Below are 16707 nucleotides of genomic sequence, written 5' to 3'. Positions count from 1 at the left end.
AGTTTCTGCTTCAAAATAAAGCCTCAAATCCTTGCTTCTTACGTCAAATTTTTATTTATTTATGACATTTTTAGAGGATCATGAAGCTAGTACATAACAGTCCAAGAAATTAAAAGAGCACAGGAAGATTTTAAGAGTGAATGTCTAGAGGTGAGGAGTGAGACAAATATAACTTTTGTAAATGGCAAACATGAAAACAGGGTAATTTCAAAAAGATGAAATGGGCAATTACACTTCCTTTATGTATGATTTATCAACATGTATAAATGCATTCTACTATCACATACAATTAAGCAGCACAAATTTTAAAAATCAATAAAATAAAAAAAAGAGATGAGTCCAATTTTAGGCAGGTGGAGTGGGAGACACGGGTGGACTAGCCAGGTGAAGAGTTTAGTGGCAAGATGGAAAAGCAGTTCATGAGACTGGGAAAGGTGAAAAATGTTGGCTAGGACGATAGCTCTGCAAAGATTACAGAGGCCTTCCAATGGAGAGCGTATGAAAGAAGAAAATCCGATAATTTTATTGGGGTTGTTGTTACTATTAGCTATTATTTATACTCAGAATCTCATCAATGGTGATAAAAGGTTAAATTTCAGTGTGCCACACAGATAAACTTCTGTACACTCCTAAATGTGTATTTAAGGACACTAGCCAGTGTAATATGTGACAGTGTCTGTTACTGACGACATGTATCATTCAGAATCGGTTTCCCCAAGAAGCTGAAGTAGTGTTTCACCAAAGCTTAGAGATTTAAGGCATCATACTGAATTTACTTCCAAGCTTTAAAAGTTGTCTCCTGTAGTGATAAATATGCCTCAGACCTCCAAAGATAACAGTGAGAATTTGCAGTAAGTTTTTCAGAGAAATTTTCAATAAAAGCTCATAGAGTAATAGTCAGCTGGGAGGATTTACAATTGACAGACCCTTGTTCTGTTATGTCCATCACCGTAATTTGCCCCTGGGTTGATTTATATGGAATTACTCTTTTTCATTACCCACGCTGACATTTTAAACAATGCTAAATTCTGGGTCAAAACGTATTGCTACAACAAATACCTTAAGAGAATCAATAGTACCTCACAAAAAGGTTGTAGATGGTGACTTAAAAGGGTATTCTGTAGCAAATCTCATGAGGCAGCCTAGTCATGAGAAAACGAGTAACTCAAGTGTCTATCAACAGATGAATAGATTAAATGATGTGGTATATGTTTGCAATGGAGTAGCTCATATTCTTCCAAAAACAGGGAATTCCTTTTTTCTGACATGTATGAACCTGAGGATGTTATGTTAAGAGCAACAGTCCAGGCACAGAGAGAGAGAGAGAGAGAGAAAAAAAATACTCTTTTCATCTCAGCTGTGTGTGGAATCCAAAAGTCATGCTCCCAGAGTAGAAACTAGGATGATGGTTAGAAAAGGTCAAGAGGTGAATGGAGAAAAGGGACACCTTTGTCAATGTCCAAAGGCTAGTTTTATTGCACATCATGATGATTTCAGGTAGTAATAGTGCTTTGCATTTAAAAAAAATAGCTATGAAAGATAATTTTAAATTTTTGCACTATAAAGAAATAATAAATATTGGAGGCAATGAGTATGCTAATCAGTCTGAATTGATTATTTCACCATGTATACATGTATATTAAACAACAAATAAATAATACACTTGTTGACTTGTCGATGAAATGAAATGAAACTTCAAAGAAGTTGTGTAGAAACATTTGCATATTTCTGGAAATCATTTTCTTGCTGGTAGGTTGATTCATGCATGCCAGAGTATCCAAACTGCCCCATCTTCCTCTCCTAGCTGGAGCCTGACTGGACCAAGAGGAAAGGTGGGGAGGGTGGTGGGCGTGCCCAGCTCTGAGGGCACTGAGGGTGAAGTCAGAGAATCAATGACAACAGGTGGATTCTCAGAAGAGAATGAGCATGAGGCCACAGATCCTTATCTCAAACTTATCGACCAAAAATCTTCCTTCAAAAAGATTCGCCCCTCCAAATTTTTTTTTATTTGTCTAAGTCTGAAATTTTTGAGTATTTCACTTTCTTTTGAGCTTTTCAAAGCACATTAGCATATTAAAGATGCAGAAATTTCTTGAGATAGCAAAATCTCTGCCTCATGCCATCTAAATATTCTCAAATCTGTTTGACCACAGAATCTATTTCTGCCTTGTTACTTATTCATATATGGAAATTCTAGCATGAACCAAACTATCCTTTCAGAAACATGACCAAACTATAGGCTATAGGCCTTTGCAAGACAGAGACTAATTTTTTGTTTGTTAGTTACTAAGGTAGTTTCGATATACCACAATGTATTTATACCTTAAAACATCATATTGTACATGGTAAAATACACACATTTCTGTCAATCAATATAATAATAAAGAAAAAAGACACTAACTGAAAAAAGATTGATAGAATATCAAAATGTGAACTAATCATCGTTCTTCAAATTAAGAATGAGCAATAGAGTTTTGTTTTAAAAGTCTGATTATTGTTTAATTAATAAAACCTATTGCATAGAAAAGTCACCTTCCTCCATGTCTATTGGACAAACTGTGGTATATTTTGTCCACATGGGAATGAATAAAATGGGAATCTTTAAAATTTCCATCTGCATTTTCCTGACCACATGAAATGCACTAACTAGAATTGCACCCCAATAGTGGATCCCCACAATTGAACTTCTTTTGTATCTTTGTGACTTTACTGTCATATCTAATTAGAACAAATAAAAAACAGGATTATGAGTCAACTTTCTTAGACCATCATTATTATTTTAAATAATTTCCTTTTAATACTGAAGGTACTTAACTATTATTCCATTATTTTAATGGGCAAATCAATTCTAATAGGGCATCAAAGAATATAGTACCCAAAAAAGCAATATATATATATACACACACACACACACACACACACACACACACACACACATACACACAAATATTTATATAATAACAAAAGTTTTCCTTTATTTTTTTAATGGGCAAATTGATTCTATTAGTACAGCACAGTACTCAAAAAGCAGAAAAAATACACTATATAATGAGTGAATTTTCCAAAATTCTCTATATTGCTTGCTACTTGGAACTAGTGCAAGTCGGTAAATGTAAGAACACAGCCTGAGAAAGCAATTTGCTCAAAACAAGGATAGCATCTCAGTATTGCCAGGTCTTCTGGTGTTGATGACCCAGTGTCATTCAGTTATCACCACTTGTCTCTCCATGACTCATTACAAGACTGTTGTCACATAACCTGGATCCTGACCATACTTGGTGACAGAGACTATCTCTTGTTCCTCTTGCATCTCCTGATCTTGGCACAGTTCCTCGTAGAATATGTGCATGTCTGTGTATGTGTGTGTGTGTGTGTGTGTGTGTGTGTGTGTATAAAATAATAAAATATTATTATTATTATTTTAATTGGTTAAAATATATACATATATGTAAATAATTAGAAAGTGGCAAATTTTATAAATTTACCAAGTTTGCTTTTAATGTAGTTTATTTAATTAGAAGTAGGCATAAATTTACATTTAATTCATGCTGTATTTAAAAAAGAGCCTCCGAAGTGTCTCTGAAATTTAGCATTCAGATGCAACAGTGACAGGAGTCAGAAACATAAGCCTGAGAAGTTTTATCCTGAAGATGGTTGAGAGTGTCCTGCAGAGCTGAATTGAGGGTGGGGGCAGATGGGGGAAGACTCAAGGTTAATGAGCATGAGGAGCCATAGCTCATGGCAGCCAAATAAATCATGATTTGGAATTAATTTACTACTGCTTCTCTTGTAATGCATGGTTTCCTAGGTAAATCGCTTATTTAAAAAAATATGTTTTTAGTGACTGCCGCCACTCTCCAGTGGACATCTTTCAAACACATTAAACTTGCATTACACTGCATTGGTGATTGTTCATATACAGGGAACACAACACACAGTTCATTGAAAAACTTGAGCTGAATGAATTCTCCTCAAGTCTATGGAGTCTTCTGTGGTGCAGTGGATGTCAGTTATAAGGCAAGGAGGGGAAGATAAGGTACTATTTGAATGCTAATCTACTCCATGCCTTTTATGTTTATATTTTCTCCTGAAGTATCCTGAGTATCTGAGCTTTGAAAAATAAATAAAGGTACTTGGGTGCAATGGATTTCAACGTAGCAAAGGACACAATTAAGGTGGCACAGACCGTTGTCATTACTAGTGGCATTTACACAATATACTTTCCAAAGTGATTTCAATGCAATTTTCATATGCATGGCCTCTGACATTCACATCACTGTGAGTTTATATTGTGTTTCAGCAGGCTTTTCTTGCATCCATCTATCACCACCAACCCTTCTTTTGCTTTCAACTGATTATTTTTGCAGGATGATTTTATTTTAAGTAGGTATGACATTAAGACATATGTACAGGAAAGAGTCTTAAGGGAATTAGCAATTTTTGAGTATGTTATACATCTTAGGTGCTTTAGTTAAAGTGTCCCATTTAATCCTCAGGGAAATCTTATAAAGAACATAGGAGAGGATTTATATGAGTTCATGATACCTTCCTTTGAGAAAGCCATGTTTCCTGCATTCTCAGCAAGACATGGATTCAGAGAAGTAGAGGGGAAGCAACGCCAAGCCCTCCGATCCAGAGAAATGGCTTTACTTGTTGGTAAAGGGTGAGGATCAAGGTGAAGCACACTGACTAACCCCAGTGAATCTCAGTCCTCTCTTCAGTAACTGGGCTGGGCGGTTGTCATCATTATATCTTAAATTAGGAGCTATGAATTTAAGCTGAGGAGGGCATTCTTGCCATGCTTCATAGAAAAGCTTTCTGAAGATGAGAAAAAGGCAAATGGAGGCAAGAAGAGGAGACAAAGTTGAAGATTTCTTTCTTTCTCCCCCACCCCCGCCCTCGCCCTGTGGTGGTACTGCTGGGGTTTGAACCCAGGGCCCTGTGCATGCTAGGCAAACACTCTACCAACTGAGCTACATCCCCAGTCCCTGGAGATTTCTTGTGTTTCAAAACATGAACACAATTGTTCATGAAACATATCTTAGCCTTCAGGCTTCCTAGTCAAATTAAGTCAACATTTACCTCCTTTGCTGAAACCGATTTGAGCTGTTTCTACTATGGGATGTGAAGTGTGCTGACTAGTACCGATTGCTAAGCTAATGCCTCCTCTATAAATGTCAATGATTGGAGCAGCTAATGTAATCTAGAATGCCTCATCAGAGTCCCACCATGCAGAATGAGTCAGAAAGGCACTGTGGACATTCAGAGGTGAGGAACCAAATAACTCCTGCTCTTTAACAGCTTCAAATGAAGTTTGTCACCAGGAAAAATATAACGATACAGGCCAAGTACAATAGGTTCAATACTAGTCTTTCAAACTGCCTTGGGAACCATAGACAGAAAGAGAGTGTTCCTCTTTGATATTTCATATTTGAAAGAATATTTTCTAAACAGACCTGGATTTATCTGAGCTTGGTGAAATGAATACAATCAAACAGACAGTAGACTGACACTTTTGCCTGGTGCTGTGATGTGGGTAATCATGGCACACAGCTCAAAGTACAGAGACTTTAAGGAAATTTTGGGTGGGTCAATACCAATGAACAAAACCTAGGATGTTGTATGGGCTGTCATCAGAGCTTGGGAACAATTGCGGGTGTTCGTGTATATGGTAAATAGCTGAGAATATGAATTCAAGAAATTTGCCTGTATTCAAATATGTTGATTTAGGTAAATTTACACAGGATAAGAATGTGAGGCTGAAAGATAGAGTTTAGATGACAGTAGGGCTATGATATAATTCTGTAAAGTTATGACAGGAATAATGTGCTTTCTCCATCCTGAATAGAGTCTAACTAGCTCTCTCAGCTTCTCTCTGCCCCAAACGCCTTCAGGGTGAAGATAGAGAGACTCAAGTGACAGCTAGTTTAGAACAATTGGCTCTTCTCAATGAAGTCTCCTTTCTTCCTTGGAAGCGAGAAAGCTTCAAGAAAGGACTTCTCTGACTGTTCAACCCCGACCCTGACCAGCATAGACTTTTTACCCACAGAGGCAAATTCATCCAGAGTTGCTGTGACAGGCAGACAAGTTCTGGGGTTCACTGATGTCGACTGACCTCCTACAGATATGTCAAGTTTAAGTCTTGTTTTCACCTAGATTTATGTAGGAAGGATTTTATTCTTCCTTTTACCCGCTATCTCTTAGCTGTGTTTCTCAGCATTTTCATAATTAAGCAATGAAGAGAGGTTCTGCTCAGGAAGCTACCTCCACAGGACTCCTACATAGGAAGCAGAAGAGATACTGGAATTGAACCTGTATACAGATGCGAACCTTTTTCCAACCACCCAATGAGAAATGGTCAATCGGTAGAGCCAAAATTAACAACCAGTGGGGGCTCTACTTCAATTGATTTCCAGTATATTTGCCATGGACTTTAGATAAAAGGTATAGACTATAATACCTTAGTATTCTGGTTGGGTGTGTTTTGAGTGGGTCCCATAAATTCCTGGATGAATGGTACCCATTGTAGTAGTGTTGAGGGGGTAGAACCTATAAGAGGTTTGGCCTAGTGGAAAGTGGTTAGTTTGTGGACCGGGCATGGTGGTGCACACCTGTAATCCCAGTAGCTTGGGAGGCTGAGGCAGGAGGATTGTGAGTTCAAAGCCAGCCTCAGCAACTTAGCAAGGCCCTAAGCAATTCTGCAAGATGCTGTCTCTAAATAAAATGGTAAAAAGGGCTGGAGGTGTGGCTCAGTGGTTAAACGTCTCTGGGTTCAATACCTGGTACCAAAAAAAAAAAAAAAGGAAAGTGGTTAAGTCATGTTAGCACTGCATTTGCAAGCGATCAACATTAGTGTCATGGAGTGAGTTAGTTCCCATGAAAGTGAGGCTAACCCACACCTTTGTCCCCATCTGCACTCAAGCAGTTCTATTCCAATTTCTTTGCCAGGTTGTAACACTGTCAGGGGACAATTGCCGGGATGCCGTCATCATGCTGTTTGGATCCTCCATCCCACCAGAATCATAGCCAAATTAAGCTTCTCAGTTCGCAAAGTACCTAGCTTCAAGTATTTCGTTATAGCAACACACACATACACACACACACACACACACACACACACACACACACACACAAAGTGCTGAAACCCATGAAGAGCAAAAGCAAGAAAATTCCCCTTACCATCAACCCTGGTTTTGCAGTGCTACGTACAGATTCACTTAAACTGTTTTAAGAGTCGGTGTAAGTGGAGTCTAGAGTTGAATACTCATGAGTATCCATTTTTCTTCTAAGACTGATTGAAAGCCATGCTTTTAATAGCTTGGTGTTACATTAACACAACCACTTGGTATATCATTTCAGGGAGAATGAGCTCAAATAGTATTTGATAAACAAACCTCAACTGATCCAAGTCTCAGTAACCTCTCTACCTGACACAGAGAAGACTAAGAAATTGAAGAGAACTCATTTTAGAGGTTAATATCTTTAAATTTTAACACAGGACAATTGATATCAGAGTTTAATACCTTTAGAGTTTAACAATTTGGGGCTTAATGGGAAATGGAAAATGATCTTTGAACTTTAATTTCTTCTTGGAAATTTTATAATTAGAGGCAGTTTATATTCAACTTTGGCATATGCTCCTTTTTGGCACTTTATTATCTGAGTACCATTATGCATTTTATGGTAAAACCTTAATTTTTTAAATTTTATTTAACGAGGAACTGTTGATATACTATATTAGGCAATGTGACCAGATTTAAGTCAGGTTTGGAAAGAGACTATTTTATGATATATAAAATGCCAGTGAAATTCATACTATTAATGCCCTGTTTGATGTAACTGAGTCTTCTGGGCTGATGTAAGGTATTTCAAAAAGGGAGAATTTCTAGGAGCATTGGGTGCTAGTCTGGTGATCAAAACTTATGTCCAACAGTCTAGCAGCACAGGCTTCCTAAGTGATGAAGAAAGTTTCTCCACTCTATCTAGGTTTGCTTGATACTCGGTTGTTCATAATTTATAGTAGATGGAATATTGCCATTCAGAGTGCTACCTCACATTCCAACATTATTGCTGAAGTGATAGTAACTTTCAGGATCAAATTCAAAAATTCTGGAATTAAAGAAAATATTTTAAATTGAATAAAAATATTGCATAAGAAGTCACTTTAGAAAAATGAGTAAAAAATCAGTTGGTTATGTTTATCAGTGGTAAAGTAAATTTAAACAGTGACTTTTCGAAGTACACTTTAGTAGGAGACCTGACATTTTAGTATGTGACACTAGGCCACATTTCTTTGGTTTTCTGACCCAGAGTCCTTCAGTTGCCTTAGCAATAAAGCAGGAATAATAATATGACTGGGTTGGATAAAGGGATTTGAGTGTTATGGTGTTTTCAAGGCAAAACCTAAAGGTTTGATTATGCATATACTATACCCATTAGTATGTATTTTTATATTTTACATTTTACAATGGAAATAGAAAGTAACATTAAATAAGTAAAACAAACTGAATAAAATTAATACTGTAGTTTATTTGACCCAGTAAATCCAAAACATAACCTTCACAACATGTAATCAATATAAAAAAGTATAATGATAGTGATATTTTAGACTCATTGTTTAGCAAGGCTTAAAAATGGACATTAAAATGCGTTATGTGCCTGTAACCAACATCAAATTGAACTGTACACACTTCAGGTGTGCAATTGCCATATGTGGTTGGTGGTTTCCAAATTAGACAACACCAATAGAGAGAAATAAAAGCAGTTATCAAAGGAAATGACTGCTATTTGGAGCAACACAGTAGTATTCTAGAAGTGAGGTCGTGGTTTACAACTCCCATAGTCAATCATGAGATCTCTTTTCATGGAACACTCATAAATGTTTAGCTGTTAGAAACTCGAGAGGCATCTGAGCTTACCCGTTCCATTTTAGTTGCAGGAGTTGTGCTCTGGAGAAGATATGTGATCTGCCAAAACCTGACAGAGAATTGAAACAGAGCTGGAACCCAAAGCAAGAGCACCTGTTTTAGAATCGAGAGCACCCTGGATAAGGTGGTAGTGGGATGACTCTCCTGGGTCTGTCATAGAGTATTAGACTCATTCCTGAGTAACAGGAAGGAGGAACACCACTCTGTGCTAAGTGCCTGGAATACATTCACATATCTTAGTATTTTATGCATATTTTAATAACTAATTACTCTCTTACAAATGGAAAACTTGAGATCTTTCCATGAAATGTACTTTTTCACAATGTGTATTTTGTAGCAAAGGTAGCCTAGATGCATCCTCTGGAAATCAAACAGAATAAATATCACACGTGTATAATGGAGTAAAAATGCCTTTTCCTTTTCCAGATTTATAAAATCTTTCATTTGGCAACCTGGATGTTCCAACACCATCAACCTTGGCATTTCGTTTATTCTGCAAATTAGATTTGCAAATAAGGATTGAAGGTTTTCTCTTCAAGCTAAACTATTCTTCTCATATATTGCATTATGTTACACTGAGCCAGGTTTTAAGATGTGCAAATTAAAAGTAGAGAAGGGAAAGTCATAAACACCATCTTTAACCTCGAGAATTATAGGTATATAATTCATTAGATGATAAAATTATTAGATGAATTGTCAACATTGACAGAAAGTTGTAAGATGGATTATGTGCTGAAATGTCTGATGGAATGGCGGGTTACAGGAATTTAATGAACTGTACTCAACGAGGAATATGTAGGAATTCTGAGGTGTAATGCTGAACAGTTTCCTCCATTTGGGGAGATGAAATCCTCCAATGACCAGGAGCCTTCTTTTAGCAATGCCACAGTCTTAATGTGTGACCTTAGGCAAGTCATTTACCCATATGGTACCCATTTTCCTAGCTTAAAAATTATGTTCCTAATCTATGTTCAGCCTCATAATGTTTATAGAGAGCTTTGCCATACTTGGATGAAAGGCACCATTTACATGTAAAGTAGTGTTATTATTCAAATCCCCCTCTGCTAACTACTCTGCAGCAGGTGTATTGAAGGAGAGCAAATGAAGATAGAGAAAAGGAAAATTACCTCTTTAAGTGATGAAAATCTGATTATATGGAATTTGCTTATTCTAAAATGGGGCGGGGAACCCTGTGCTGCATTTGTTAACCATTTTCAAACTTCACTTTGAATGAGCAAAAAGGAGAGAAGTCCAATCCTTATTGCTTTCCAATTATGAGTGGGAAAATCTGAGATAAGAATGAATTCATTAAAATTCTGAGCACAATCTCCCCAAAAGTGTCCATTACGTAAATGTGACTTGCATGAGTCTTGAGCACTATAGAAATTCAGAAGAAACTTGTTTCACACTTTAATACCAACTTTTAATGTATTCACACACACACACACACACACACATGCACAAATGAAACTAACATATCAACTCATGCTGTCTTCAATTAATTGAGCAGTGTTAAGTTCAATGACTCCTACCTCAGTGTTAAAGCCCACTGATTGATAATGAAGAATGAATTGGTACATCAAAATTATCTGTAAAGTAGTTGCAGTTGACAAGTTTGGGAGCTCATTTTTCAAATACCTGAGGATGAAGAAGAGCTGGGTGGGGTAAATAAAGCCCCTTGGTACCTTATGGCATGGGTTACACTCAGAATATTTCCAGCAAATTTGACTGAATAAAGCACAGAGGGTTTAGACACATCATACTTCATCTCTTTATCTCTAAAATAGGGTATTCTGCTCAACATTTCCAAGGTCCTTTCCAAGTCTTACCTTGTGCAATTTCTTGATTTTCAGCATGCTCTTCATGCCTCTGTTAAAAGCAGCCAGACTGTAGACACTTCTCTATCTGATTATGCATATTTGTGTATTAGTTGCTGAAATCTTTACAGTAACTGTATTAGGTAAGTGTTATTTTCTCTGTTATTGCAGATGTGGATAATAAGCAGTGCAAGGTTATGGTACCTGGTCAAGGTCACACCAGGTAAGTGCTAGAGGGAAGAATTTTAATTAGCTCCAAGTGACTCCCAAGCATATAATTTTCCAGCTGTACTAGACTACACCTTAAAAACAGTGTTGGCTCTTAGATTTATCTTTCTGTGCATACTTATTTGGTATCCCTCACCTCACCACTTTCCTTTAACTGTTTTGAAACAACAAAACATGGGCATCTAAAATTTGGTAGAATGGAATTGATTTCTTTGAGCAGCTTTCTGAAAAGATCCTGGCCTGCCTGCATAATTACTGCTGAAATTAACATCATCCTGCTAACCCCGAAAAGGGCCTGACATTCTTTCTTTGTGACTAATTATTATAGAGACGGTGCTTTAATTGCAGGATGTGGGAGGTACTTTCTATAAATGCTTAACATTACAAGGGGACATGATCTGCAATCGTCAGATCATTAAACCTGCTACCAGGAATAAGCACACTTTGGGGACCAATGACATTTGTCAAAAGAAACCTATGTGTTCTGTGGAGAGCAGGAGACCAGGCCCAGCAAAGGCAGCCCTGATAATCCTCCTATGCTGAGTGCCTTTAATTATTTACTAGAAGAAAGATATTGGTGATCTGGGCTTTCTCTAGAGAAATGGCTATTCAGAGAACAGGATACATAAAATTACTGAGTGAACTGAAATCAATACCTAAAATAAGTTCCCCAGGACAATTTTCAGGTAGTTTGCAGCCATCACAAAACAGAAGCCAAGGAAATGGACTGAATTCAGCCTCAGTGGGAATTACAGTGTAGGTATTTGCCATGTATCCACTGCCTGTTGCTCTCTCACAGACATGAGCTCCATGGGGCAAGAGTGTCCTGGTCACTCTGTTCCCAGGTATAATCTGGTGTGTAGGGTAAAGTCTGATATGTTGTACAACTTAAAATTAGTAAACAAAGGTGATTGGGAAAAGACACAGTTCTTGGTTTTAGAACTACATCCCAAACTCACTTGGTAGATGGTTATGGTCACTTTTTGTGAACCCAGCAGAGTACTTAACAACAATGTCTACATTTTCCCCAAAATATGACCTATGGACTATGACCTCCAAACAACTGGAGCAATATTTAAAATGCACATTTTTGCATTCCACAGTAGAGTAACAGATTCGGAGTATTTGAGCATAAAATCTTAGCATCTCATCTCTGGATCCCTAAGCAGATTACAGTTTCAGAACCAATCACAGAACCCAATGGTCTGATTTATTTGCCATTAATGTATTTTTTCAGTCAACATATTTCCATTCTTATTTAATCCATATTTACTAATAATGACTGTATTGGTCAACTTTTAGTCACTGTAAACACAAAACCTGTCACACAAAACATAATAGGAAACTTCGTTTTGGCTCATGGTGTCAGTCAATGTCAGCAGGCTCCATTGCTCTGGGCCAGTGGTGAGGTAGAACATCATGGTGGAAGGAGGTGGAGGGGAAAACTGCTAAGCTCATGGCAGCAGGAAAACAGAGAGAAAGAAAGGAAAGAGCCAGGAGAAGGTAAGCCCTCTGAAGGCATGCCACTGCTCACCTGCTTCCTCCAGTAGGGTCCCATTGTCCAGTAGTCCATTTGATTATGGATAAAGTAATCTATTTAATCCGTTAATCCATTTGATGAATTAATGCATTGATGAGATCAGATCCCTTCTGACAGGGAAAGAGCAGGGAAGGCCAGAGAGAGGATTTAGAGTTTTCTCTGAATGAAATGATTGGAAAATGGGAGGAGACCCTCAAGCAGAACAAAAGAGTCACACATGCTGTATATACCCTTTGTCACTCCTGAAATGTGAATGTGAACTCTGAATATAAGGGGTAGTTGCTACCACAAATAAATATCATTATAAAGCATGACAGTTTAAAAAGGGAGATTTTCCTTTGGATCTGTCTAATCAGTGAACTGGTAGGAGAGATAAACTCATCAACACATTGGAAGAAAGACAAATGTTCCTGCTGTCCTAGAATAAGATCAAAACCTTCATGACTTCTGCAGATGTAAGACAAGGTCAGTTCTATGAACAACTTGGAGGAGAACTCTGAGATTTAGTGAAACCAGGCCTGGCTAACTTCTTCATATCAGCCTAAGAAGACCTCTAATCTGGTATGCCTGGCTATGCTCATCCTGAGCTTCTGACCTACAAAACTGAGTTAATAGGTATGAGTTTTTAGTATACTGACTTTATAGTAATTTGTTATGCAGCAAAAGAAAATTAATATAGAAGGGATGTGCCTTGCATTGAGACATAATGTAGTCTGTTTCTGTTTTAGGACATAATCCAGGATGACTTGGGGCATCAGATTGTACACTTGCAAGGTGGGAGCTGAGCAGTGAGCCAGAGGCAGCTGTAGTGGAACAAGAGAGAGAGTGTGGTGGCCTTGGCTAAGGAGGCATAGTAGTTGTGAAATAGTTGGATTGCCTCAGACATGTAGTTGGATTGCTTTGGACATTAGAAAATACTAGATTAGCTAATTGGAGTCTGTGTGTATAAGAAAAAGGAGAATGCAGGTATCTCACCACGGATGTTGGGAAGTACAATAGGAATAGAGGATGGATGTGCTGCTATGGAAGAACAAGAGACTACAGGAGAAAGTGTGGATGAGGAGGAAAAATCAAGGTTTTGTGCTGGGACATGTTTCGACTCAGATACTTGCAGTAACATATAACAGAGGTGACAAATAGGTCACTGGATATAAGAATTAAGAGTTCAGGGAAGATTTCTGAACTGAAACTATTAATTTACAAGTAATCAGCATATAGCATGCATATGATGACATCTGATGGAAATCACTGGGCAGATGGGCACAGAAGAGGGATGGGATCTTCAGTATCATGACTCAGGCAATAAGCACTTACTCTGATCTACATATAGCTGACACCTCCTGCCCCTTTGATATTCTGGTAAATCTGGGTCAGGTCTCCAAAGCTCACTGAGAAGGTATTCAAAAGAGAAAAGGAGATGCCAGAAAGACAATTTGCCAAGTAATCAAGGAAAGGAACCTTTTAAGGAGGCAAAGTACTTGAACACTGCCCATAGCTTGAGGGCTGCTGTAGGATTTAGTAAATGGGAGTTGGTTGAGGTCCCTTGTACTCTGCAGAGGAGGCAGAAGTCGAAAGCCAGTGGAGGAAACAAAGAAAGGGAGATGAAAATTCACACATGGTACTACACACCTTTCAAAATTGGGGATGTGAAAGAGCACGTAAGGGATGTGGGATACTGAAAAACATGGAAACGAGGAATTTCAAACTAATTAAAAAATAGGTAATGCACTCACACAATTCAAAACCTAAGACCAGCGTTCATGGAGAGGACTCTCTTCCCACAGCCCTCTCTATCCCTGCCCAGTTCCCATCTTAACCCCACCTTGATATTCTCTATTTTGTTTTTTATCCCCACTCGCTGATTTTTTTCAACAGATACAATTAACTAAAATGATAGGTTCTTATCTTTTCACCCGATCTAATCAGAAGTTATCTTACTCATTCTGTTCCTTGCTTTTTTATTGCTTTTTTCATTTCTCAGTGCATCTTGGAAATATTTCAATATCAGCTCATACAGAGCTTTCTTTTCTATTTTTTCCATAGCCTCCTGTTATCTCACTGCAGCATCAATTATTTAACCAGGGCTCTCCTGATGGACCCTCGACTTTCTCCCGATCTTTCTCTATTTCCAACAGGGCTTCAAAGAATAACCTGCTTCAAGCACCATTTCACACAAGGTTACGTGTAAATAAATCCCTAAAGTGGATTTCTAGTACAAGTTTATACGTCGTAGCTCTTGTTGCAGCTTATTTTGTTGATGGCTTTTTGGTTTCTTGAAGCAATGACAATAAAAAAAAAAATGGAATCAAGTAGACTGAGTTAATTATAAAAAGGAAGGAATGTGAGAAAATGTCAGTGTGAAGGTATTATCAAACACAGAAATTGAAGACCTCATGAAGCATCAGCTTTTGCAAAAGGAGGGCATGGTCAGAAGATTGAAGGAATGACCCTCATATAAAGCAATGCTTCCAACCTCCCTGGTCTGATGCTGCCTAGTTGTCTTCCAATACTTTCTCTTTCCTCTGTGGATTTTGAAGTTAGGTCATCTGCTAAGAATGAGGAGTCTATGGCTAGGGTGAGAAACTGGGGCATTTGAAAAAAATGTTGAGCTGGATGCTATGGAGTAATTGGGATGGAAGTGGAGGGAAACAGAATTTCTGGGCACTGCTTTGGGGCTCCAGTGACTGACTGGAGTGAAATGAACTGAAAAAAACAGAACTTCAGCTCAACACTCACATTTCCATTAAATAGAGGCAGCTAGGCTTTGCAGAAAGAAGACACACCACTGCTCCACTCTGGCCCCGCCATCTGCAATGTCAACAATCTTGGTGGAATCCATTAGTGTCTCTATTTCCTATTTCTTTATCAGCAGATAGGAGTGCTTTTGTGAAAAAAAAAAATAGTTAAAAACATTAAATGATATATGGGGGCCAAAGGTGTACCTCTTTTGAGGAACTAACACAACACTAGATATAAAAATGCTTTTAGAAATTTAGAAACACACTGTATTCTCCCACATGTACCACCATCAACTGAGTGCAGTTACCTCTTGTTCAAAGTTGCAGAATGGAGTTGAGTAACTTAAAAACTGTTGTTCTCTTGAAAGTGCATCTCATTCCTGATCATATCATAAGTTAGGATGATCAGCATAGCATTTGAAAATAAATATGCATTTTATATTTTATGTATGCCTATAAAGGAATGTACTTTATCATATTTTTAAACAGAATACAAATTCATAGGAAAAAGAATAAATCTCTGAGCTATTTCTGAAATAGAACTTTTTTAACTTCTAAAGCAAGTGTTTAACATCCTCTAACCTATTGTGTTTTATTACATTTCACAGTGCCCATATGAACTAACACAGCAATAGAACTTTACTGGATATTCATGTAGAAAGAAGCAGTGAGTCCTCCTCTACCTATGTTTGTACCACTTAGTGTGACCTACCTGTCTCTGGAGCTTCTTGGTTTTAGCCCTGATACTTCCATTTCCCAGGAAACACAAGTCTCCAGCTAACTCACACAGGATGCCGCCCTCTTGCTATTATATAGGATAATTTAACATAGTAAAAAAAAAAAAAAAAAAAAAGATTGAAGGACATTAAATGTTGTTCACTGCACAGACTATGGCATAAATGAATCATAAATGGAACAGAGAAAAGTGTTCCATGACAGAAAACAGATTATATAGTCATATAACTCAGGGCTTACAATATCAGTTCTATCTTTTAATGTCAGTCCTTGGGCTCAGAAAAACCTCTAAATTGCTCAGGGTCTCATTTTCTCATCTTATCTAAATTATTGAATTATGAAGACAATAATAATACTACTTTAAAAGTCTCCTGCGACACTAAAATGAGATCGTGTATGCTTATGTGCATATGAACATCCAGCACTAGTTCTGGAAATTAACATCCTAGTTTGTTCTCCTACCTCCATCACCTGTTAATCCAATGGGATTACTTTAAAAAAAAATGGGTAGAAAAATGAGCAAAGGCCATGGAAGTTTACCTGGAGTGTCATTGGAGAGTCAAATCCACTGCGGAAGGCTTTTTGCAGAGGTTACTTTCCATCTTTGACTGTATTTATTGGAAGGGTATGACTGATGAATGGTTAACATTTGATGGGATGGAATTGGAAAAAATAGATGAAATTTTATAAAAAGAAATACTTTACCAACGAGTTGGAGTTGG

This window comes from Sciurus vulgaris (genome assembly GCF_902686455.1).
Source record: "Sciurus vulgaris genome assembly, chromosome: 9".
NCBI lineage: Eukaryota > Metazoa > Chordata > Mammalia > Rodentia > Sciuridae > Sciurus > Sciurus vulgaris.
This window is presented reverse-complemented; position numbering follows the sequence as displayed.